This window comes from Chinchilla lanigera, unplaced genomic scaffold (assembly GCF_000276665.1).
Source record: "Chinchilla lanigera isolate Chin_1 unplaced genomic scaffold, ChiLan1.0 scaffold00001, whole genome shotgun sequence".
Classification (NCBI taxonomy): Eukaryota; Metazoa; Chordata; class Mammalia; order Rodentia; family Chinchillidae; genus Chinchilla; species Chinchilla lanigera.
Window position 1 is genome coordinate 13,643,918 of NW_004955402.1, and position 27,662 is coordinate 13,671,579.

Genomic DNA, 27,662 nt, shown 5'->3' on the forward strand with positions numbered 1-27,662 from the left:
GGGGGAGGCAGCCCTTAGCTACTGGATCCAAGTATTTGCACAGGTAGGCCACATGGCGCTTCCTGGGGCTGACAGTCTGCGTAAGCATCATTGTTTTTGCGAGCTCAAGGATATAGATTTTATAGAAGCCACCAGTTCCAAGAAATGTGCAGTTTCTTTTTTGTAACCAGTTTCTATGAGATATTGTAGCAGAGCTTTTGTGCCTTTCCAGCAGGCAGTTTGGGTGTCATCAATCAGAAGTGCAGTGATCTTCTCCAAAGAGGGAAAACAAATTTTTAAATGTCTGGGAGGCTGAGTTCAGGTCAGTTAAGCTTTGAGTCAGAAGAGGGACTGGCTGACAGGAGCCAACCAAAGGCAAAAGGCATTCGTTAGGTTTAGGTAGGTGTACTAGCAGGCAGTGGGTGGCAGAAGACTGAGGCAATGTATATGGAGGGCAGTCATGGTGACATTGGCAACTTGAAGATCTTGAGCTGGCTTTACAGGCAGGAAAGGTATATTTCAGCAGTTTGACAGTCTATAAACGTTTTGTGGTTATCTGTCTCAGGCTGATGCGGACATCATTTTCCTCTCACGGAATAGTCAAAGTTGAAAGTGCAGGATTAAATGAGAGGGAGGCTGACTGGCTTGGTGTGAAGGAGATGTTCTCCCACGGTACAAATTTGTGCGTGGCAGAAGAGAAGAGAAGCAAGAGTCTCAGTTGCTCCTGTGATGGTAACTTTTTGACAGAAGGAAATTTTGAAGACAGAGTTCTGTTCCATTGTCTACCATGAAAGTTACAGGTTTGCCCCTGACTTTTGCAGTGATTATGACTCTCAGGGGCCCAATTTGATAGATCTCAGTCTGTCCTATCTATTCAGGCCCCACAGGGTGCAACTCATTTGTCAGGGCTGACAGTCCCATTTTTCCTTTGTCAAACTGTAGAACTCAGAAGGAATTGCTGAGAGTCATCTCAGGTGGGTGTTAGATGACACTCTCTGACCAGGATAGGCCTGTCTCTGGTGTGTGTGGGTTGTGGCTGAATGCAGGCAATGGCTAGCTGTAACAAGTTCAATTGGCTGGAAGTAGACAAGGAGTGGGAAGTAAAGCTATAGTGTTGGCAGTAACTGCAGCAGCCAATAAGGTTGCCAAGGCAGAAGTCTCAGCAAGAGTGGGCCTTTTTTCCCTTTTTCTTCTTTGAGACACAGGAAGCAGTTTGGTTTCATTTCTAACTCCATAAAAGCCCTTTTTCCTGCAGTCAGAGATTGTGGGTTTTAACTAATTAGCTCCCATCTCTAACTTCCTATGTGTGTTGTGTATCCTTGAACCATAGTGCAACAGACAAAGGGTGGGTGCCTCTCAGAAAGAGACCACTCAGATATCTTCCTGGGTGTACCCCCCGCTTGGGGACTTAGATGCAACTTAGCTAAGGAGGGTGTGAGGCCTCTGTTATGCCATATGCTGATCACCGTGGAACTGCAGGTGAAGGCCCAATCAGCCACCAAAACCAGGGCTTCCCAGTCTTGGTGCACAGATGGAGCAGCCCATTGCTTATGCTATCCATGCCACTTACTCACACATTCATGCAGTAGGCTCTCAGAGGTTAAACATTCCAACTCCCTTCCCCTTGAGGGTGGCATTAACTAACAACAGTTGATCAAGTTCTTTTTCTGCTTGAGCTGAGCAGGACTGACAGATAGTCTAACTGGGGTTCCCCCAGGGTCCTAGCAGAATCAGGCAGACAGGCAGGCAGACACAGAGATAGACAGACAGACTGTGTCCTCTTCCCTTTGTGATCTGATGTGAGCTACTCAACAGGGGCAGTCAGGAATCCTCCTCCAGACCTCCAAGAGGACTGGAGTAAGCTTGAGGGTATGCCTTTCTCTCGGGTCCTGGAGAGATCCTTTCTCTGTCTGTGAGTGACCAAAGAGGTCAGCACAGTCAGCCTTCCCAGCCAGTGCACCAGATGCAACAGCAAGTAAAAACACTGAAATGACACCCAGGACTTGGAGGCAGATTTATTTACCTGGGCGGGAATTGATGGGGATCATTCCCCAAATATCAGGCCCTGATCTCTGGTGGTCTAAGGCTTATATGGGATAAGCAAGCAGGAAGTACAGAGGCAGAATGGCTTGTCAGTTGGGTCTTGGTTTATACAATGTGCATCAGAGTGACCAGCTGTGCATCACAGTGGCCATCCATTTCTTAGAGACAGGAGCAACTGGAACTGGAACAGGAACTATTACCTGGGCAATTAAAAAACTGAAGTATACTGGCTGGGGGGCCATTTTCTGTTACAGTGCAGGTAGCACAGGTTGAGCTGATAAGGTCCCTGAGAGGGCACTTACATTATTCTCTCTGCTTCAGGTTTTTAATATTTTCTACAGTAAAATATTTGAAACATATGTTTCCCTCTAAGGCTAAATAAAACTATTTCATGTTGCACTTTTTAAAAATGTGACCTGTAAAATTTTTATTTTTCCTGTAAAGATTATCATTCCAAAATGTCCTCTCTCTCTCTCTCTCTCTCTCTCTCTCTATATATATATATACACACACACATATATTTCCTGTTGCCTTTATTTCCATATTCATATATATATTCTTAGCTTAACACATATTAGTGCATGCTGTGTAGTAGTGCTGAACACTCTGGACCTCACACTATTATCCTCTCTGACCCTTGCAGTCTGTGTAATAAACAGAGAAACCATGAAATAAACAAGGGCCTTGGCACATGGCTTGCCTCTCCAGCTTAGCCTCTGCACAAAACCAGTAGTTCAACATTTTCCAGTGGAGTAATTCGTTGAAATCAGCTATGCTATCCACCAATTCAATAAAGTATAAAACCCGTTCTGATTGGTAGTGTGGCATAATTGACCACTCAGTTTTATTACCTACCACACAGAAAGATACACTGCTGGCTGCTCAAGCACTTAGAAATTACCCCACATTACTGAGGTATATAGTTCTTTGATGCAACTTCATTTTAAAACCAATATTATTGTAATGTTTAGTATAAATTACTTGTTTTAAAAAACAGGAGAAAAGGATTCCATCCTAAACAGGCTGCATTTGTGGAAAGCTGATGACAAAACACTCCATTTTAGTAGACCTTTGTATTCCTGTTACTTTACTGCCATATTCAGAGTCTCTGACTCACCACAGTACTTCTTCACACAAACTTAACAAAAATGGTGCTTTCAAGTCAAGCAGTAATATTGATGTCGAACAAAGAATTAACAGGGAAAGCTTTCCCTCTTATTTGTCACCATTAATAATGCCTTCAAATGGTCACACCTGACAGGAACCCCACCAAGGTGAAAAGCGCTCCTGTGCCAATGTTGTTATCAGCCTCAGATACATTATTGATTGCGATTTGGAGGCACATGAAATTACAACTTGCAAAGGGAGAAATTTCTTGAATAAATGAAAGTAGGCTTTGCTCTTTTCAGACCCATGGTTCAAAGAATGGTGAAGTGCTTTTGTTCTCCAAAGTTCTATTGGTAAATGCAGCATGGACTATAGGATGAGATAAATAATCTTCCATCTGACTCCAGAACTCTTATAAGGGCAGATAGAGAGTTTTAGAAATTCAATGTGCTCTTGTTTCGTGACATGGATGGCATGCTCATATGAATCTCTCTGATCCTATCTATGGCCCATTAGGCCCCACATTCTGTCTCTGGCAGTGCAATGGGTGACACCACTCTTCTCAGAGATGCCCAGAATCAGTGGATCCTCATAGCTGCAGCTGTTCTCTTTACCAATGTCCTTGGAGAAGCATTGACAGTGATTCATAGTCTTTATTCTGAGTTGGAAACAAAACCTAGATTGTATATGGCTGTCAACCTGGCAAATCAATCAAGCTACTGCAGAAATTATGAATGCTGAATTGGAAAGGTAAAGGAGCTCTGCAATCTTTAATGTGTTTAAAAGTTAATTAAGGAGTTAAGAGATGTCTTCAGCTCAGTGCAGTGGGAGCTGATGCCCTCTAATCACAGGCCCCCACAGCAGCAGGCAAAACTCCCAACAGTTCTCCCCAAATGCCTCTAGTTCAGATGAGAGGGACCACCAGGAAGGAGGACCATTTCTGTCTTCATGCCTTCCACCCTTGAGCCTTCCAACAAACATGTCAATTAGTAGCTCCAACTGTGAAAGGCTTTTCTTTTTTTTTTTTTTTTTCTGTTTTGGTAGTTCAAACACCTGTCCACTAGAACCTGGACTGAAGCCACTAAACAGTTGTCAGATGGTAACTGTAATGTTTATAGATTCAATCAATAGATCTGCCTTTACGTTGCATACAGTGCCAAAAAGTTATATAGCCAGGCATCTGGCAACTGGAAGAATGTCTATCTCTTTAGCGCTCCGATTGGCCCTCGAAGTTCTATTTGTGCATGTTATGCTGAGCCTGGGAAAGCAAGCATGGTTTTAAAATTGTTATCTCCCTCATTTCTGTCCACAACAACTTCTGGTTACTTACTCTCTGCCAGCACTCTAGTCAGACCAATATATAAAAAGAAAGCTTCCAGACGTTTGCCTCCATGTCTGCTTTTGCTAAGCTCACCCCACAACTCAATCTGGCCAAATGCGATCAGACAGGCACTCTCATTCTCCCCAGAGCCTAAGTCATTTTCAGAATGTAATCTAAGTATTTGTAGAAACATTCAAACGCATTTAAACTTTTTGGGACCAAATAGTGCTTTGTAAGAAATGTACTGTAGAGTCCTGACAAATCCACAGAAGTTAATGAACTTTGCCACCTTCTACATTTTTATTAGGAAGGGACTTAGACAAGTAAGGATAGAGTACTGCACAGTGTGCATATGTTTTCAATGATAAATGATAGCCTGGGATATGGCAGAGACAAGGTGGGGCCATAAAAAGTTGGAACATATGTTAATTACTGGTGCAATTCTATAGCTTCCCACAAAAAGCACCCCTAAGTTTTTATCCCTTAATTTTATTTGTTTGGCCAGCATTTATATATTTCTCTATGTGTGTCCTTGAAAGTTTTTTTTTTTTAACTACATTTGTATGTGCAAATATTAAACAACAGCTATATTGTGTAGAGGAATTCTGAGTTTTAAAAGTTTAGGGAAAATGCTAATTATATTTTCCCTTTGCTGTATTTCTAGGACTTCTTAGATGATTTTATCTTTCTGGTTTTCTTCACAATAGAGGCCCTGGTCAGAGAATTTCAATAGAGGTCCTGGTCAGAGAATTTCCTACCATGTCTAGAGTCTCCCTTCTTCACATGCCTAATTATTTCTTTTACATTTCTCTCCAGTTTCTTAGACATCTCTTCTTTTTTCCACTGTCTCCCTTCAGGAAGCATTTATGGTACCTGCAACCCATGGACCAACCCTGCTAGGGGTATCAAGGGTTAACAGTATTTTTATTACAGATGAAGAGAGACAGATCTGAAGCAAATCCCCCCAGGTCACATGTGAAGGGAGAGGCCTGATGTTTTGGCGATTTGCCATTAAAGCTCATTAAAATGACTCCATAGCTATGTCTAATTCTAATGAATAATTTATGTTAAAACGTTAAGGGCTACAGAATCTTAATAGTGATGGTGACAGAAGGCATGGCGACAAGACTCTGGCTGTCCATCCGCTCATGTGCTGAGCCTGTTTACCTCTTGCCCCAACAATGGGGTTTACCCTCACTCACCACGGGATGGTGCAGGACCATCTCTCAAACAGGAGGTCAGGTATCTCTAAAGCAGCTACGTGAGCAGGAAGGAATCAGGCACCACAGGCTCATTTCACAAACACAACATGCTAGTTTTCAAAGGGACTAAGTAACATTAAGCAGAAATTAAACCCAAGTCCTTTGGTATCATCCAAGCACTACCTCAGTGAATCAGTGTTTATAAGTAGGATTAAAACTGAAGTAAATTCTGGGCCTGTTAATTACGTTAATGGGGGTGGGGGTCTTACTTTTTCTATCTCCAAATAGGTAATTGCTATAGTGCTGGCAAGTCATTCTGAATGCTTCTAAACTCAGACAAGCATTACCACATGAACTTGACCTTATGCAACCCTGTAGTCGGTGAGAGTGACTTCATTCTACCTACACCAGGATAGCAGGGTTTGGTGCCTATTCCAACCCACACACACTTGAGAAATATGCTGTGATTTTTGTCCATCTCTAATCTGACCACTTTCCATGCACCGGTTCCTCCTCCCACGCTTCAGTACCACCTCCACCCCCACATAGCACCAGGCAGAGAGAAAAAATTAATGTCCAACACAGTTTAAAGCATAGTCTTATATAAGAATGTAAACAGAGATAATAATCTGTCTCTCCTGGAGAAAAATGTTCAGGCTTTCAGCTGTCTTCCCTTCCTCACACCTCCCAGATGTTGGAGAAGATGATGTACCCTGCAGTTTCCTGGTGTGGTGGTGAAGAGTCTGGTTTTTAAAGTGAATTCTTTTCCCCCACCCCTGGTCTTTTCAGTGATCTTCCTCATCCCACTGGTACTACCTGCATTGCTTGATTTTATGTCTAAAATCTGCAGCTGAACTAGCTCAAGATTTGCTTGTCTCTCTTGGGTTTTTCAGGACTTGGAGATCCAGACAGCTGACTTGACCCCCTTTTCAGCTGGTATTAAAGATGCCTCCATGTCTGCTGCAGTTGTGTTAGAATCCCCACTGGCCATTTGCTAGCAGAGCTACCCCGTTATGGTGATCACCTCTATCAGAGCATCCACTCTATTAACTCTCCTGGTCCTTGCGCCATCCCCAACACAATGGAACCAAAGAGGCTAGAAATTCTAACTGTTCAGGTCCCACTCTACCTGATCACCCAAGTGGATGAGATGGATCCCCTAGGCTTCCTTCCTGCCTCCTTCTATTTCTGCTTCTTTCCCATTACTCTTTGTACTGTGCCCCAAGCTAAAAAAAAAGGCGGGCTGTGACTTTGACTTCTATGCTGTATTTTCAGAACCAAGGAGGACACTCACCTGACACTGGGAGATAAGGGAATTTAGAAAATCCGCTCTCCAGACAACAGCCTGACTTGTGAGGCTTTAGCCTGATTTACTTTGAATTTTAAAAGCTGACTATTACCTAGAGCTTTACTTCTACCCTCCCTCAGTACATGTTATAATCTACCCTAGGAAGATGGTTGTCGGGTTGATGGAGAGAAACCCTGCATCTGGGAAGGTAAAGGGGAAAGCAGAAGTATTTAGAAACCAATTAACTCTGTGCATGTACTTTGACACAGGATGACCCAACTGCCTCTCCATTACAAAATGTAGCATTGGAAATTGGTGCTGAGATGCACTGGAAAATATCATTCTTCTCAGTTCTTTTTTAGGGGGACTTTTGAAGACCTACACCTGGAATTCCATATAAGAAGTAAAAAGGTCATGGGACTATATAAAGAGCAAGACAGAAATGCAAGGAGGGCATACAAGAGGCATTTAACAATTTTACAGCGATGAAAACTTATGCCATTTTCAGCACCAAGAGATAGGTGGGCAAACCTATCTGCGCACTGACCTAGGACACTGAGTAGACATTAGAGAGATAATAGTAATCACCCATGATTGATGAATGCTCATGTCAGAGGCCACTGCTGAACCAGTAGTGCCTAAGTGGAATCAGTGCACCCTAGGAATAAGCAAGACAGTCTATTGAACGGCAGAAAGAAAATAAGGAAATTGTTTTTATTCCTTACCATGACCAGGAGAAAAATGAGCATTACTGATACTCAACACACAGGTTTACACCAGTGGCCCCTCAGAACTCATAGATAAGAGGTCTCAAGGAAAAGCAGAAATCCTAGGATATGCAGGGATTTTTGACAATGGTCCCAGTATGTATTTACTCCTTTTACAAAAAAATTCATTGATAAGTAGTTTACATGAAGCAAGAGAAGTGGACTTAAAGGCTGTAGTAAGGGGAGCACCTTCATTACTTACAAATGATGTGGCACTATGACAGTAGAACGTGTGCTATCAGGCAAAGGTTCTCAGATTGTCATGTGGAAATGCATCATGAGAGTCATTAAACTTCACAATGAATAGAGCATTTTTAAAAAACAAAAAGTTCCAGATTTGCCTGTTCTTCTCCATGATAAAATGTGCTGGCCTTTTAATAGTGTAATATTCATTTTCTAAAAATGAATCATTTTAACCATATTATTCTTATAATATTTAATCAATATAGTAATAGAAAATGTAATTTAAAAAACCAATAGTTTTTCCTGAGTGAAAAATATGTACTTTGTATAATTAATAGAATAAAATATTTAAAAATACTTTTTCAATAGCTTGCATTTCCATTTTGTGTTTATGCTGTGTGTAATATTTTAGTTCAAAGGTGTATGATTCAATTTCTAAATGCAGAAGCATTTTATACCTATCCCAAGATGTATATGCCTATTTGTTTTACTGAGGAGGAACATCAGGGAGGTTGGGACTGATGTGTAAATCCTTGGCATATATTTCCTAATTAATACCCAGCACTGTGTGAGTCAGGTGTTATTACCATTCCAATCATTCAGATTCACAAAGAGGAACAGAGACTTCAGTAGCTCAGGAGGTTGCCCCAGTCACAAAGGTAGCACAGTTAGATCTCTGTATCCATGGGTTCTCCATCTGCAGATTCAACCAAATGCAGATCAAACTCAAAAAAAAAAATTATGTGCTCATGTCTTCCATCTTACTCTACTTGGCATCAATATTCACATTAGGTTTAAGAGTTAAGAGTGTGTTAATTGTCTCTTCTATTACCTTCTGCTAATGGAAAGACATGTAGTTTAGTATAAAAGACATGGACCAGAGTACCCCAGATTAGCTGCCCACAGTGTGTCCTAATTCAAGCAAAGAAAATATAAATATGAATTCAAAATAGTGGCAGCACTATAACACCTACTCATTTTATAGCCATCCATGGCATTGACTGGAGGTAGGGGCATCTGATTAGAATGCTGTACTATCAGAAACTTTTCCCCAGTGTTTTATATTGTCAATTCAGGTACAATACACTATATAAGAACTCCTGAAACTTTGCTTGTTCTGTGATGGGCCATCAAGACTGCAAGAGTGCCATTACTGTTCATCATGTCAACAAGAGCTCTTTAACAGGGAGATTACTGACAAGGTGGAGTGTAACGACAATGAGGAAAATGTTAACACGTTACTATCTGTCATGTCAGGCTGCTGTCCACTGCTGCTCAGTGAGGTCCACTTGTTATTGAAGCCTCATAGGCGAGCAAGCTGAAACTACCTAGCTCAATGAAATAACCCATCATTTTTATTTTACTCTCATTTTTAGAATATACCCAAAGGCAGCAAGAACTCTAATGTGTCAAGTTGCAGGCCACAGTGAATTTCCATGGCAGCTCTAAGCTTCTGAAATAGGGTCTTATAATGGAAAAACTGACAGCCATAGCCATAGCTACACTAACAGGAGTCACTACACTAAAAGCTCCCTGAATAAAGCACAATTTGGCCCAATTACAAGGGGCTGCTACAATCTCCGAGAAGCCTGATGTTCATTGTGACCTAATAATTTGTGCTCTTCAGACTGTACATATTGGCAGTTTCTAAATGTGTTCCTTCTATCCTGAATGTGGGCTGTGCATTGAGTCCAGGTTCCCAGTCCTGACACCATGTCCCTGTACCTCAGAGACAAAATCGGTGAGTCAAAGGTAAGACTTGTCAGGGAAAGAGGACAAAATCAAGGGTGGATCATGGGTGAAACGCCATCCTTGCCAATGCAAAGTCATAATCAGCAGGCATAAAAAGGCACAGGCAAATCATGGCTGATAGAAAGGAATGACAGTTAGACTATGCAGTCAACAACTATACATTTATAAGACCAGGAGGTCGGGCATGGTTCCAAGCCTAGGGGGACAGCATAATTATTTCCCTTAAGAAACCTGTAGTTCAGTTGGAAAATAAAAATGTCAAGAAATAAATACAGGTTTTCTTGATTTGTTCCCCCATAGGGTGAGATAAGGTGGGAGTCAAGGAAAAAGGTTTGGCATCTCAATTTCCCTGTGTGACTTACTACCATAACACCTACCTGTGCATCCATTCTTTCCTCCATCCTACGTTCCATCTACCTATCCAACAATCTGTTCATTCTTTTGACATCTGCTTAATACTTCTTATGGGTTCACTTTATTTTCTTCCTCAGAATTTTCTCCTTCAAACCTACTTCTTTTCCCAGCTTTCTCATTCCTGTCTGAAATACCAGCATCCTTCCCTTCACACCTGCATCCCTACTTCCTCCTCGTGAAGCCACATAGCACCCTCCTTCAGAACTTTTGTTACTTCATTTCCTCTTCCCATTCTCATGGGTACCACCCAGTCTGGACCCTTAGATGATAGGGATACAGCTGTGTGTGTATGTGTACGTGTGTGTGTGTGTGTGTGTGTGTGTGTGTGTGTGTTCAGGTAGTGTTTGGCTTGGCCTTGAAGGTGCTCACACAGTGACCTGGCCTTTCTGCTTCCTGTCAGTCTTTATCACATCACACTGTTTTTCTAAATAGCCCCTTTTGATGTTTTAATAATTAGCTCCATGTGTTCAGAAACTTTGCCTTACTCATTGCTAACAAAGGAACTCAGTACCCAGATGCCTTCTATCCTTTTTTATTCATGGCAGTAAGTAGTTATTGGATGAATGAATGAATATTTCTTAAAAATTCAGCCCAGGCTCATCTCCTCCATCAAAATTTCCATGACCTCCTTTACCCGAGTCCAAATGATTGTTCATTTCTTCTGCATTCCAATAACACCTAGAATGCAATGCTATCAAAATTCTTACAAAACATTCTAACAGTGAATAACTTATCCATCTTCCACATCTGTTCTAAGGACCTAAAGTGGGGGTATCCTCCCCAGTTTGATTTTGTATGACCACTGCTAGTGCCTTTCACAGACTAAAGTGACTTTTATTGAGTGACTTACTAAACACGTGAATAAATAAATAGGTTACAGAAATAATCATGATATGTGGTCATATGCACAAGTATTACCTACCAAGACAGTCAAAAGAGTAAAATCTGACATCACTTTAAAAAAATGAGAAATTTACCTATAAAAGCCTCAAGTTTATCTTTATAATTGCATAATACTCCATTGTATAAAAATACCACATCTTTTTATTCATTCTTCAGTTGTTGGGAATTTGGGTTGCTTCCAAGATTTAACTATGACAAACTGGACTATAAACATGGGTGCACATATATCGCTGTGGTATGATGTTTTCAGTTCTTCTGGAAAAACATCAAAAAGGGGAAAAGCTGGATCGAATGGAACCTCTAATCCTAGTTTTTACAACAACCATTGTTAATTTCCTATCATCTTTTTTTGAAATTCTGTATCATTTTTATTATTTTTGTGTTTTTTTGTCTTTGTTTTTGTTATTTTGTTTTTGTTCTTTTCTATTTAAAATAAAATTTTAAAAAATGAGAAATTTTGTTCAACTTGGCTGTCATGAATATAACACCAATTTGAATATAGATTTAATATTTGAGTGGCAGACACACAGACATCTGGGTTGACACCTGTTTTGACTCAGGCCAGGAATGGGTTTGAGATTCCAAGCGCAGTAAATGTTCTGGATCATTGCACACCCAGGCCTTTCAGCCAGAGTTATGCATGAGCCATTCAAAGACCTTCAGGTGGAGTCTGCCAGGATCCAGTGGGAAGACCAGCAGCACAATCAGGGAAAGAGGAAAGGAAAAAAGCAGGGAAGGGAAGAAAAATGGAGAGAAAGAAGGAAGAGAGGAAGGATGGAAGGAAGAAAGGAAGGAAGGGAGAGAGGAAGGAAAGAAGGAGGAGAGGAAGGAAGGACTAGAGGGAGGAAGAGAGAAAGGAAAGGACTGATTGCCAGCAGTTTGCACGGCACCCTGAATATAGTATAGTGAATTGAAATATGTGGCTGGCTACAACTTTCTAGAGCCAAGGTTTGGGCTTTTATCACTTGCTATTTTCAACATGGGTTCACAATTTACTTAATTAGATCAGAGTCAGTAACCAAAGGCACAATCTTCCAAGGGAGGATCTTAAGTGTTTGCCTATAACTTGGACTAATATAAAAACTGGGCTTCCTTTTTTATCCACCCCTTCCTCCATCCCAACTTCTCTTTCTTGGAATCATCCACTTTTGAGCACCTAATGTGTTTTATGCTCAGAACTTGGTCTTGTAGAAAAAATTAAAAAAAGAGTATGAGTGTTTGCCCTTAAGAGATGTGTGATCTAGTTGAAGAACTAATGAAGTGCACATATAATTGTGATTGAAAGAAATGAACATGCAATATGTGCCTTAAGAGTTGTCCTAAAGAGTTATGTTTCAGGACACACAGATATTTTGTGAGCACCCACCTGACTATATAGACACTAGGAATGTGTTGATAAAAAAAGATACAATTCCTAACCATTACACAAATTTCCACCCTATTGAGGAACACCGACATGTAAATATATTATTATAAAATTAGCAGTATTAATAAAAGTGATGTAGAAGAACAGATGAGTAGCATTTCACTCAACTGGAGTATTCACAGATGGCTTCCAGAAATGATGACCTCAGAGCTGACTTGCAGACAATTGATCTCAGGCGTCATGTAGCACTTAGTATATGTCAAACAGTGTTCTATGTATCCCATGCATTATCTCATTTACTCATTGAAACAATCCTATAGGGCAGGTACTATTAGTACTTCTTTTTATGAGTAAGAAAACAGGCACACAGAGTAAGTAACTTGCTCAAGGTTACAGTTTGCATGAGTTAGAGCTCAAAGTCAAGCCGCTCTAGTTCTAGAATCTAGTAACTATGTCCATGTACCCAGCAGCACCAAAAACCTATAACAGATGAAACTGGAAAGCAAAAATAATCTGACAAAACATTTTCAGTACACACAACAATGTTAATGCCACAAACTTTTTTCCTGATTAGTTTCAAAATGTTTATTACTCCATTGGAAAAATGGATCAAAAATATTAAAAGCCAAGTCATAAAAGAAGCAATTTAAATGACTTCCAAGTATATGAAAAGGTTTAACCTCATGCAAAAGAAACACAAATTAAAACAAAATTCCTACTTCATCCACTAAGTTGGAAAATATTTCATTTAATTATTGCTATGGCCTTTCTGAGAACAATTCGGCAATTTGCATTAAAAGCCTTCAAATGTCACATATTTTTTTATTTAGCATAAGTGCCTTCAGGAATTCATACACAGGAAATTATAATTCATGTTCAAACAATTTATCAGTAAGGATATTAATCACTGTATTGTTTGTGAGTATGTAAAACTGGAAGTAGTATAAATATTCAACAATAGGGGATGATGGATTAATTAAGTCATGATATTACCACAGGATGGATTTCTATGTGGTCATACAGTGCAATATAGAAGCCTACTAAATGATATCAGATGTTATTTGTGATTTATGATAAGTCATAGCAATCAAGCAGGAATGGCATATTCCGTTTGTACAAAAACTATACCTAAGCAGAGGGAAAATGTTGGCATTGTTCATCTCTGGATAGCAATATAGTAGGAGATTGTCTGTATTCTTTATGTTTCTCATTTTGCTTATCTGCACTTCCCATTTTCTTTAAAATTAAAATATATTGCCTTTCAGACTTTTTGGAGATCAGGAAGAGGATGAGGGGGATGAGAAAGACAGGGATAAAGGGATGGAAAATGATCAAAATAAGTTATACACATGTACCAATTCCCCCAAGAGAATATCGCTATTCTGTATTACAAGCAAACACTAATAAAACATTTTTTTAAAAGAAGTAGTGTGTTTATAATAAGGGAAAAATGAGCAAACAGTTCTCTTGGGTGAGTTATATCTGTGAAGAAAGTAGGGCAGACATCTAGGCTGAGAAAACAGGGTAAACAGAAGGGTTTGGGTGGACAGCAGGGGAACAAACAGCTTTTGAGAAAAGATCAAAAAGATCACATGGCTCTGTGTGCCATGCTAAGTATCTCAGGCTCAGTTCTGAAGATAAGAAGCCACTGCCAGGTGTTGAGCAGGAAGGCAAACGGAGGCAGCCAGAGCTCCATTCCAGAGCAATCCCTTTGCTGGTGAAGTAGGAGGAGAAGCCTGGTAGGCAGCCCAAAGTTAAGGCTTTGCCACTGTGGAGGAAGAGATGGCAAAGATCTGACTCAGAGCAGCAATAACAGACAAGGAGACACAGTACATGCTGAATCAAAATGTTTCAGGGGTAATTTAGGTAGCTTAAAAGGTGACCCATGAAGACAGGTTAAGTGATTAGAGGGTGGCAGAAAAGGAACTTCCATTCCTGCTTAGATTTCTAAGGTCACAGGTAGACAATGGTCTCCTCATTAAGACCTTTAGCATGCAAGGATGGTAGGATTCCTTGGAAAAGCTGATCTGTTCTAACTTAGAACCATTGAACACAGGGTTCCTCTGACACTCAAGATGATGAACAGAGTTGCTCAGAAGACCTATTTCCAACACTGGAGTCTAGGAGAGGCTTAATCTAGGGATGAAGAACCAAGACGATGGAAAAAGATAAAGAATGAGTAGAACTCTCACACCTCTGTTACATCTAAACGAAGTTCAAAGGAAAAGACCTTTCAGGAAGTCCTGGTTAGATTGGCCTGACAGACAGTTTGGGTGGGACTATAGTTGCAGATAAATGTGGGAAATTCAAAGCTAGACTAAAATTTATTTGTTTATTACTATGAGAAAATTTGAATCAAAGGAGTCACAATAGAGATAGTGTTAACACCATTGGCAGTGGTATACAAAAGGATAAAATTATTTATAGCCAATGAAGCAAATTTAAGAATTTTAAACAATCAATTGTGAATCAGGTCTTAGTTTCATTTATGAATGACAACAAAATGGCAAGGGCGGTATTATCATTTCATTTAATAGGTGGGGAAGCTGAGGTACAAAGAAAAATGTGTGCAGGGTCATTCAGCTAACCAGTCGCAAAGACTGGTTTGAGACTCAAGTCAGGTGGGTTCAAAAGAAGTGACTGGTAACAACTAGGAGATCTAGGAAGACTTCCTTGAAATACAAAATTTGAGCTGAGACCTGACTGATAAGAAGATGGTTGTATCAGTTCATCTTAATCTTCAACTTGATTGGATTAAGAGACTTCTAGATCATGGGGGCACGATACTCATCAGCAATTTAACCCACTGATCTTCATAACTACAAGTACTAACAGGAGGAAGGTCTCAGTTTCAGGAGGTGAGTCACTAGAAGAGTAATTTTGGAAGGTATACCTCTCCCTGGCACTCTTCATCTGTGCTCTGCTTCCCTGCTGCCATCAAGGGAGCAGATTTGCTCCTCTATACCCTTCTGCCATGATGCTTCTGCCTTAGATCCAGCCAACCATGAACTAACACCTCTTAAGCCATGAGCCAAAAAAAGCATTTCCCCCCTTAAATTGATGGTGTCAGGTACTATGTTCCAGCAATGGGAATGTTGACTAATATACCCGGCATGCAGAGAGCAGGAGGAATAATACAAGCATGGTGAACCGCTTTTCCACATACCAGGGAGACAAACCTGGGTGTGATTGGGAACTAGAAAGAAACCAGTGCAGTGAAAGCAGGGAAGGCCAGCAGGGAGCAGGGTGCGAAGTGAGGTCACACAGAAAGGCAGGACTTACAAGCTGATGAGTGACACGGGGTTTATTCAGAGTGCTTGAGAACTCAGGTGGAAGGTCCTAGATAGGTGACACATCTGTGTGACCTGGTCTGATTAGATAAATGGGGGTACGATTGCTAAAGAAGGAACTCTATGAGCATTATTAGCTTGTGGAAAGGCATAGCATGGAAAAGAATTCAGTAAGAGTGGAATAAAAGTTTTCCTGTAAAAGAAGGTGACAAGCCTGTTGATCAGAGATTTACAAGATGATGGTTAACATTTCTGAACTTTAGTCAGTGCGGGAGGGAATAGAGATATCTCAGCAGAATGGTGATATAATTAGATTTGAATTTTCCAGACTCCTCTCCTTAGCTCTGTGGAGAATAGCAGGGCTGGCAGGGGGAAGAGGGCTGCTGGGAAACCAAACAGCCAGGTTGGAAGTGAGGAAGCCACAGAGTCAGAGGCAACCAAGAGGACGAGAGGGAGAATATTTGAAAGATATAAGATGAGAAAAATTTTAAGATGTCAGCAATGTATACAAAGGAGCACTCAGAACAATTCTGGGTTCTCTGACATGACTAACTGCATGATGGTGACTGAGAATGTAGAAGTAGGTACTCAGGAAAAGGTGGTAAGTCTGGTTTGGATGCAATGACTGATTTATTTAGGGACATCCAAGTGGAGATGTTCCCAAGGTAGAGCTAAGGAATAGGAGAGTAGCAAAGCTGGGGACCAAGGTGAAGATGAGGATGTTAATTTCAAGGTGGTAACCTGAAGCGTGAGTGCAGAGAAACTCACAAGGACAGTGTGACAAGAGTAGACTCAGGGCACCGAAAGACACCTCCTTGGGGACATGCTGATATTTTGAGGCTGGAGGAAGGAAAAATAAACTGGGAAGTAGATTGAGACAGACTGCTAGAGAGGTAGGAGGAACATAAAATGAGTCATCAAGTTAAATAAAAGAAGAGGTTAGTACTGGCAATTTGCAAGTCAGTCGTAATCTTTGCAGGAGACTTTTGACTGGGGTGGAGGAAGAGGAGACAGGAGCCATTGGCTGCACTTTCTGATGCCTCGCTGGGAAGGGAAGAAGAAAGATGGACTGGGGAATCCAGAAGGGATGTTTTCTGTAGGAGCAGAAATGGTGAATGAGTTTGTGCTTCTGCCTTAGAAGGAGAAGAGGGTGTTTTTTCCCAAGTGTTTTTTTCCCAAGTGTTTAGGTGACTGAAAACTGCAGGCCCCTTGGAAAGCATGCAAGGACAGCCCTGGACACTGCCATGCAGAGAGGCAGGGGACAGACAGCACCTTCTCAAGTCTGCCCCTCCCTGAGCAGCCTCTGCTCATTAAATATTGGCTCTCTGGCACTGATTTTGCATTTTGACATTTTCATTTCCTGGGCTAAAACAACCAACAATAGTCTGTCCATCCATCTATCTGCCTGTGTGTCTGTCTTAAACTTCTCACTATCCATCCCTTGCCCAGTCAGCTGTAAGCCACTGGAGTCCCCCAACACATGGTGTTTCTTTCCCCTGGGAGCTGTGTGGGGGGCAGAGGTTGTAGCAGAAGCTGAAGGCTGGGCCAGCTTCATGGATGTGGTCAGGGTTACAATTTATCTCCCGTTTTCACTTCCTGGAGTCAGTGCTCTTATCTCCATTTTTCAGGTCCGGAAACAGACTCAGCAAGGCTTGCTAGTTACCCAAGGTCTTATAGTCATTCGGGTAGTAGCTGGAGTGAAGTGTTGGCCTCTGTGACTCTAAAGCCTGCTCTTCTGACCGTACTGTGGAAGTCACGGTCCACTACATGTGACATTAAGAGGCTGGGAGCAAGGAGGCCAGTAGAGAGGTTTTTACAGAAAACACCTGAGCAGATGAAGCAGGTGTTGGCAGTGGGAACAGAGAGGTTGCCTGGAGCTGCACTGAGACGTCTGCTTTAGGTAAGAAGCACAGACTCAGTCTTGGAGAGACGAAGGGCAAACTACTTGATCACTCTGTCCCCAAATGGTGTTATCAGTGCCCCAGATCTTGGTTTCTAAATCACAGTCCAGCCTTGGCTGATTCCAAGGCCACAGCAGAGAAAGTACAAGGTGAATCCAGGTGTCTTATTGTCCCAGAAAGCAACAAAATGCTCAAAGATTAATGGGCTTGGGTCAAAATGACAGCAGGAGCCCACAACAACTGCCTTGAAGGGATCTTTACTGGCTGAATTAAGACAGTAAATCTACAAAAATAGTAATGAGCCAACAAAAGAGTGCATGCATTGATGATGATGATGATGGTGGTGGTGGTGGTGATGAGAGAAAGAAGGAGAAAGAGCAAATGCAAAAGAGGTGGGAAGTCATTCTTTACAACAAAAGAAGAAGAAAGTTGTAAAACCATCATTTAGCAATGTAGTGATTTTAAACAAGCACTGTTAGTGATGCTAAAGCTATTGAGTTGTTGGGAAGCGAGCTGTTCATACAGGCTGGAATCACCACAAATTACCTATTAGTTACAAAAGTGAAAATGTATTTTTATAGTGGAGAGAGTTTATGAATAATTAGTATCAACTTTAGCGCCACTAAGAAAGGCACAGTGGTCAGTATGCATTTCTTTATGCGATGCTCTGGGAAGCATATATTATCACTCAGGTAGGTCTTGCCATGAGGTTAACCTGGCCTAACCATCAGGAAGCAAATCTACAACATAGTAGGTCAAAACTCTTTAAATGTTTCAGTATATTAAAAAGCAGGCTTTGACTGTCTTGGGTACCAGCTTAACATCCCATAGGTGGAGGTTAGTTTTATGTCCTGCAGTACAAAGCATACTAAAAGGCAATTTGGGTCCACAGTCCTGCATTTACTATGTCTTGGATCTTTCAAATGACTTCTATTCCCTTGTTGTTTTTAGTAGTATTGTTTCCTAAAGAAAACTACTTCCTGGTGGTTGCTCTGTCAGAATCACGTGCACTCTGTAACATCTCTGGTCATGGTAGTCCAGTTTGCCTAATTTTGTTAATGTGCTGTGAAAGATCGAAAATTTGAGTATAAGGTATATATATGATACGAAATTGTGAATCAGTAGGGCTTAAGAAACACTTTATCAGCATTTGAAGATAATGGTGCTTAATCCTCTTACTGAAAATTTGCCTACAAATTTGAAGCTGGAAAGTCACTGGAATAACTGAAAAAGAAACAATACAAGGTTTTTTAGATTTTTGGTACGTGTGTCAGGAATTGAGCACAGAGTGAAATGTCTGTACTGGTTCTCAACACAGCCAACAAAATCTCAACTATGGAAGACAAAAAAGAAAAAAAGCAGGGGTGATTATTTTAACTTAAAGGAAATTAAAGAGACATGATGACCAAATGTAAAGTGTGAAACTTAGTTGGATAGTAGAATTTTGAAGACAATAAGACCACTTTGGGGTAACTGAAGAAATTTGTAGATTGACTTTATATAGAAGACATTTAAAAATCAGCCCTAAGGACTTACCATTCTGAGCTAGCATGTAAGGAGCTTAGAAATTGAAACTTCATTCTAGTGAACAGCTAAACAAACAAGAAGAATCAGACAATTTTTTTAGCTCGACCAGAGAAGTGCATTATTTAAAGTTCTGAGAGAAAAAAAATCCCACCAACCTAATATCAATTTTACATTTCTGGGATATCATAATGGGATCATAGTTAGGTAGGAGAATGTCTGGTTTTTAGAAGGCAGAAATAGGGGTATAATATCATAATGTCTGCAACCATTTTCCAATTTATGGAGGAAGCTTCTAATTAATAAACTTAAAAATGTGCCTGTTTTTATAATAACTAAATTAGAAAATTACCACAATGATAAAAACAGCATAAAATGTTAAACTATAAAAATGTCATCTTCTGGTCTATAAACTTTGCCTAACTCAAGAAAGAGTTGATTGATCAAACTAATACATAGTGTAATGTCATATTGATGTAGAAGAACCACAGAAATGATTTAAATCCAATAATTCCACTCTTATATATTTACCCTAACACAGTGAAAAATTATATTTACATAAAATGTGCATTTCATCATTTTATATATAGTCATCTGAAACTGAACATGCCTTCAAAATTTTCCAGTAGGTGAATGGGTACACAGACTGTTTACAGGCATGTGATTGACTACTACTCAGCAATAAAAAGGAATGAATTATTTATACATGCAACAAGATGGATAAACTGCAAAAGCATTGTGAAAAGTTATAGCAGACAGACTTACAAGATTGCAAGCTATGAGATTCCATTCTATTATGACATTCATGTGAAGATAAGATGACATGATAGAAAAGATCAACAGTTGCAAGCATTGACTACAAAGGGAGATCATTGGAGCAATGGAATTGTTCTCTGTATTAAGGTGGTTATGGTTTTGTGAATCTGTACATGGATTACCATTCTAAGAACTGTAAACAGAAAAAATCAAAATTATTATGGCTTAATTTAATATATACAAAGAGAAAAAGCATAAAAGCTCTCTTTTTTTAGAATTTATTTTTATTTTTGGTACCATGAATTGAACTCATGACCTTGTGCTTGCCAGGCAGGCACTGTGCCACTGAAGCTCTAATTCTTGAATTTTAAATTTTTAATAATTATATACTCAAAGACAAAAATATACATGATAACAAATAGAATCTATTTAAGTGACATTAGAATACAAAATCATTGTCATCCATAAAAATTCATCAAACTACATAATACTTTCAGATTGTGTACACTTCTGAACATATGCTACACATCATTAAACAGTCTGAAAGTATAAACAAGTGGTTTATTTGCTCTAGTGAAGTTACTACAATACAGGTGCAAATAGTGCTTTGAGTAACACATTAGAAATATGCAGGTCTGTAGTTAGGGAGTGATTTCAAATAATTGTAACTCTTTTTGTTATTTCCACTTTCCTTCATATCAGTGCAGAGTAAAGGGGGCATGAAGATATGGACAATTCAAATCCTGTGGTCTTTTTAGCTGCTTTTCATCTAAAATATCACATGAGCTCCATGTGCATGCTGATATTGCTGATAGCCCTACCGCCACTTCCGCTTACCGCCCCAAAAGCTACATTATTATTATGTGCTGTACAAATGGAACTGGAGGTATTAGTCTGCCCAAGTACTGGTGCAATGCTTGATGATTCACAGATTCTACAGTTGAATAATACCACAATGTGTCTTGCATTAATATTATGTTTTATATTTTTACAGGGAGAAAGAAGAGAAAGGAAATTTATTGAGTGTTAAATAAACACCAGTGCTTTAGATTTACTGTTCAGTTTCCACATCACCAAGTTAGCTGAGGATATTATTCCCTTTTTACAAAAGTGGGAAATGGCTATGGTGACTTTCCAAGGTCTACAAAGAAATGTCTGTTCTAACTAGGAGTCAGCCACAGCTGGAAGAGCCCCCAAATCAGAATTAGCAGCATGTGACTATCCTATCCCTACAACTGGTATCCTAAAGCTACTCGGACCAGAGTGGCCTCTGATGTTCAGAAAGATATATAGGAGGACACTTTGCCTCTGACAGTACTGACAGTATCTTTTGCCACATGGTTGCATCCGCTGAGCTTCTGAGGCATATGCACGTCCCAGGCATGTGGAATGTCTTAGTCCCAGTGAAAGATGGATTGCATCATTGCTTGGCTGAAGCCATTAGTACCACTGCCATCATATCTCAACCTTAGGAACATCAAGTTCCATAAAAGTCCTATTGCTTCAAATACGCAGCCTAACTTCTGCAAAGTGATGGAAATCTGTCCTCAAGTGACAACCTCCTTACTACAGAACTTATGGATTCATATACTTGGATTTCTTCCATGGACTAATTCCAGCTGTCCTACCTTTTGATGATTTATTTCAGATACCTTCCAGGCTTTACCTAGGAACTCCACCATGAAAAGACAGCAGGAATTCTAGAGTGTTGTCATGGCAACCCCTAGATATCATCTTCAGAATGCCCCATGGCTGTTGAGTCCAGATTTATCACAATTATATTTCTATATGGAAAATGGACTCTTCTACAGACAACCAGACCCCAGAAAATGGATCTAATTTGCAATTATATGGATCACGGTAACATTCCTTGTGGCAAGATTTTAAGAAACTGCTCTTGACTTGGTGATAACTGTCATATTTCCATAGGCCTATATCTCAATGCTAGTCTGTCAGGGAAGGGGCTATCTATCCAAACTTCCGTTTTGTCAAAGGAAAACATAGAGTCAAATTTTACGAAGGCATTTGATGAGAAATTGGCACCAACTTCCCCTTTTCTCCCTCAGGTGAAGAGAATAGGCTGAGCCCTTATTTCAGATTCTCGTTTTTATTTCTCTTTGTCTCATGAACCGTGCTTGAAACAATGGGAGCACAAAGCCCACTTACAACAGAGCAGCTTCCAAGCAGGATGGTGCTGGGGCTGCCCAGCTTCTCATGCAGTGGGTGTTTGTCTAGCAGTGTCATTGCAATTTTTATTGCAGCTCATGATGTGCACAGATGTGCTTGGTAAGCATCCCAAGAGGTAAAGAGACTCTGCTCAATATCCCTGCTCCCAGATGACACTACCTTATAGAATCACTTTCTGGGCTACCTCCTCTGGGATGCTGCAACCATTTAAAGTCTCTGGATTTTGGTGTTTTAACAAGGGTTTAATTACTAAGGTAAGTGTATGCACCTGCTAAGGCATTCCTAATTATTTGATAATGGTGCAATCTTTCTCAATACAACCAGTTTTGTGGTGTAAGCTACACTAATGAAGCACACTGAGAGAACACATTCCCCCAATGTTGGGGAGGCTTATTTAAATTAAATAAATTTGCAGAGGACTGAATTTTTACCACTGGCCTCAACAATTACACACTGGTATTTCACACTGGAAGCCGGTGTGCCTGTGTCCGAATGACGCACATTTCCCATTACTTTTGCTCTTTGAGGTACCTTTAAGTGAGATAGTGTCACTTTTAACTTTTATCATTTCCAGATTGCTTCACATACCTCAATGTGTCCCACTCTGTCTTTAAAAAAAACCACCCCAAACTGAGCTCTTAAAAAAACACCCCAAACTTAGCTGTTTTGTTTTTCACTTGGCAGCAACTGGTATAAGCACTGTTTGACAGTGCTGAAAGTTTTTTTTTTCTTTTCCACCTGATTCTTACCACTGCCACATGTGGTCTGTAGCGACTTAGTAGTAAGATCCTTGCTTAGAACATCTGCAAATTAGCACCTTGCACGGCAGCCTCTCTGGAAACTTGCTGATGGTTTGCAATTGTAGTAAGTCAGAGTTGACACTCTATCCAAGTGCTTCAAACTTTGCTGCTTTGGACTAAAAATAAAGAAGCAGTTTCCAACAGGCAGATGATTTCCAAATCACTTTTAGGAGCTACATTAGCAAAACACCATGCATCTCACTTCTCAGACACACACGTTCACTTCAGTACATGGAGTTGCTTGGGAAAGAAATATAAGGTGATCAGAACTGGTTCCACCTCTTCTATGTGTCTGCTCATTTATTTTTTCTTTTGAAATATTTTAGTGAATCACCTTGGTCCCACGAAAGGCCATCATTAATGAAATTTTCCAAGATGAGATACAATCACGTCTTTCATTGTCCAATTTTCCCAAATCTTAAAGTCAAATTGATTTTTATATTGTTCTTTTTTTTTTTTTTTTTTTTTGGTTTTTTCTCCGGTACCGGGAACCGAACTCACGACCTTGCGCTTGCCAGGCATGCGCTTTGCCACTGAGCTAAATCCCCAGCCCCGATTTTTATATTGTTCTAATAAAATAAATACACCAATGACCTGTTATCAAGAATTTAAAGTACAAATGACAGTCAAAACAAGTGAGCAATGGGTCAGAACACAGACAAGTGAAAACCCCTGCTAAGTAAGGGCTGAGGGTTGACACTGTGTCCAGGCATAGTGAGGACCCATGGTGAAAGCTTCTGAAGGACAATTTTCAGCTGTGCCAGGTCACAGATGCCTCACATGGTATCAGAGTTACCCAGAGCTCATAACCATGGAGGTCTAGATCACACTCCCCTGTCTTGTTTCACCACCAAACAGTGCATGAGACACTTGTGCCTGGTGATGGTAAGAGCAGAGTCAAGGCCTGATGGGATGAGGGCAGGCAGCAGAGAGGGCAACTTGCAGTGCCAGGCAAATCAGAAGGCAGAGAGGGCCTCCCAGCTGATTTCTCAGTGTCCTGGAGATTTCTGTTATTAATGTGGCTTTGGGCATGTACTGCTGATAATTACTGCTAGCTGGAATAATTAATAAGAATAATTACTCGGCATGGAAAGGGAAAGGGAAGCTCTGGGAGGAGGAAGAAGCAGGCTAGAGGAGCAAGAGACTCCCCAAGCGCATTTATATAGACAGGAAGTTCAGCAGCATCTTGAGAATCGAAGAGTTGTCTGGATGCCAAGGGCAAAAGTTAAGAGATATTGAGTGAGGCCAAATTTGATGGTCTTATCTTGGAAGGCAGTGGAGAAGCAGCCTATCAGGGCTACGGTGAGGGGTGATTCCCTCTGGAAATGATAGGTGGAGGCTGTGGGGAAAAAATTCAGTGTGAAGGGAATTAGGAAGTGGCCTTAAATGCGCAGATGAGTCTGCGTATCTGGTATAAACCAGGTCGTGACAGCAAGAGAGGAACTAAAAAGAAGACAAGTAAAAAAGGATGCCCCAGTGAGAGTCTGGGAGATTTTATCCCAGCTTGAAGGAGGAAAAGCATCCATTAGAAGCCAAGCGTTGGTGTTGACAGTGTGTAAAATAACCACAATTTCGATGTAATAGGGTAAATTTTCTCAACCCTATGTAGGAGTTGCCAACACAGTTCTTGATATTGTAGCTTTCGACATGTTAAACTTCAGCATTCCCCCAAAGGCAAGACAAGCATATGGTGGGAAAAACTTAAAGAAGTGAGGAAACTGGATGAGAAATTTTAAATATAAGCAGAGTAAGGAGTCTGGCAGCCAGAGTTCCAATAATGACGTGCAGAAGAAGGTGGCCACGCCAAGGGCTGAGTGTTCATGGTGACCCTCTTCAGGAGACAGGGCGCCACATGCAGTGCTGTGTTAGGCGATAAGAGAAGCCCATAAAGGCCAGGAATGATTACTCACAATTTCCTTTTCCTATGGGATGATACAGGAAGCACAATTAAGGCCAAAAAAGATGGATTTACCAAATTATCTCTACCCAGTATTTGACATTTATCATTTCAATCGATGATGCCCTTAATCCTCTCTCCATCTGTGTAACATGAACAGATTATAACTGTAAGGCAAGAGGAGGAATTCTACTAAAACATCCAGTGCCATGTGTTTGGTAGTGGGCTTTCCCAGGTCCCACTGCTGCTCAAAGTCGGGGGAGGCGCTGATACTCCGCTCTCTCAGTGCCTATCGGCTTGGGGCACAGCATGTGCCAAGTAAGGGCTTGTACATCCTAAGGACATCTTGGATTGAGATATACTGTGTCTGTATAATGTTAGGGGAGTTCAAATAGCAAAATACGGAATGAGCAATGCCCTTTTAAAGGATATGGCAAGAGAACGATATGTACACCGGCCTTTTGGATTTAGAGCAGGAGACAAGGCTATCTAGTGCCACCAGGTGAGGGGATGGATAAAGGCCTAAGTCCCAGATCTTATGTTTTGAGGAAGCTTTATCCACCCTAACTGAATATGGCATTTCTTGGCAAATAAAAAGCTGAATTAGAACTTCAAGTTGGTGGCTACCTGGATGGCCCTTTACCCCTAGTCTGGTCCCCAGTGCCTCAATCAGTGACATGGAGGAGCATGGAGGCCAGGCATGAAGAAGGTGTGGGAGCATTTCCTAACGGCCATGACAGGGCCAGCAGAACTAAGCATAAACCTGGGCATCCTTGGGACTGCAGGAGATCCAGGAGGTGAAAAATGACCTCACTGTTTGTTTTTCCATCAGGTTTAAATGTGACAGCCGGGGAACAAGAGTACTGGCACAGAGTCGGGTTGGGGTACATAGACCTGTGAGTGCTGGGAAGTGCGCAGTGGTGGGAGGGGCGGAGCTAAGTACGGAGAAGCTATCAGTCAGTCCTGAGGGAGGCGGGAAGAACTCACTCAGCACCCCTGCCAACCTAACCAGCTGAAGAACATCCAGACCACTCAGCCCAATGGTCCTGTTTATGCAGAGGAAATGAGAGCAAAGTCGGTTACCAAGGCACACCCGAAAGTCCAAGGGCTTCAAAGTCACACACGTCAAACTGGATCCTGGAATGATGACTGGCCATGCAGCGACAGAGAAAGTGCTTAACCTTGTAGTCCTCTACACTGTGGAAAATAACACCCGGTGGAACTGGTAACAAAACTAAAGTAAGTATGTAGCAAGCCTTGCTCTTTGCCTGGTACATTATAAGTGCCCTATGTATGTTAGCTTCTACTTCTTTTACCCTCCCTAGACATGCATAACCTGGATCTCCCACTACCCTGTCACAATCTTCCTAGCTTGTCCATAACTGATTAACTGACACACCTAACTATGACAGGGATGAAGAGAATCACTGGTTGTCTTACCTTATGATGTTTGAGCACTGAATCATTTCTCTTTCCTCTCTACCAGGTTGCATCCTTCTTAAGACTGGCCTTAACAATTTCTACTCTTGCCTGTGTCCATTCAACAAGGACTTAGTGAGGGCCTCTCCAGGGACAGGGAGGTGTACTTGCTTCTAGTATGACTCATGTTTTTATCCTCTCCAGATACCAAAAGACCAAACCTGGAGCTGGGAGCAATAAACTGAAGTGAATCCCTTGCCCCACACATCCAAGGGGTCTCATATGGTGCCATAGAAGAATAGTTCTTAACTGAAAGTGGTAAGAACAGAAAATAATCAAGAACCAGTTGGTTAAAGAATCCTATCTCTTAACACTAAGTTACTGTGCATTTAGTCTAGTCTATGCAAGGCATGAGTTTAAATGTTTGTTTATTTATTTATTTATTGTCTTTTTGAGACAGGGTCTCACTGTGCAATTCAGGTTGCCCTTGAGCTCACTTTGTAGCCCAGGCTGGTCTCGAACTCACAATGATCCTCCTGCCTCAGCCTCCCAAGTGCTGGGATTGCAGGCGTGTGCCACCATGCCAGGCTCTTTTGTAAAGAGAATAAAAAATAATAATAAAAATATTAGAAACGATACAGAATTTCACTAAACAAGATGATGTGAATTCAATAGTGCTTGTTATATTGCATACTGTTGTCTTTAAATTAGTTGTTCATATTACCAGATATAAACATGCAGAATTGGTCAAGAAAATTAAAAAGAAAACAAATTAAGCATTGATGGTAATGCTGATTTCTATTGGTTTATTAAACATCTTTTATGCATTAACTCATTTAACCTTCATAACAAGTCCTGGAGGCACTGAAGACGGCTCTGAAGATGATGGAATGGAAAGACAGCAAGGCTAGGGATGCTGTCTAGGTCACAAAGCTAGGTAGCCAGCTGTCTGGTTCCACAGTCCTCCCTGCTGACCTCTACAATACGCAGTCACACCATAGTTCACCCCTACCCACTCATAACTGGCGACAAAGCAAAGCAGGGAGATTGCCTCCTCCCTACTCCTCATTCCATCTTCTCTTCAAAGACTGCTCATCTTCGTAAAGGCAGCTCTTAGTGTTGATTTTCATCTCTTCATCCCTAACAAAACATTAGCTCCGGATCAGAGGGTGCTGAATGGATACTATTTGACAATATCTCAGAGCTGGAGTAACACTTTACCTTAGCTAAGTTTCTGGTCTGGGTAGATGTTTCCCCTTCTTTCTCAGTAGAAAGGTCCAAGATGGCTGCATACAGTTTCTCAATTATCAAGAGACCAGACTGAGCCAAAAGGAAAACCTTTGTCAATTTTGCAAAGAGTCTTTGTTTAGCCAGTCTTGAGACTGAGATGGTCTCCAGCAATGCTCTGGCAGTGCCATGTCCTTTGGGACTACAGAGGAGCGGAATGTGAGCTTCCTGGATGCCTAAGGATACATTCCACTGTGAGTGGAGCTGCAGGCAATCTGCGGTCCCCAGGGAAGCTGTTCCCAAATATAAGTTCTAACTTGTTTACCTTCAACTTGA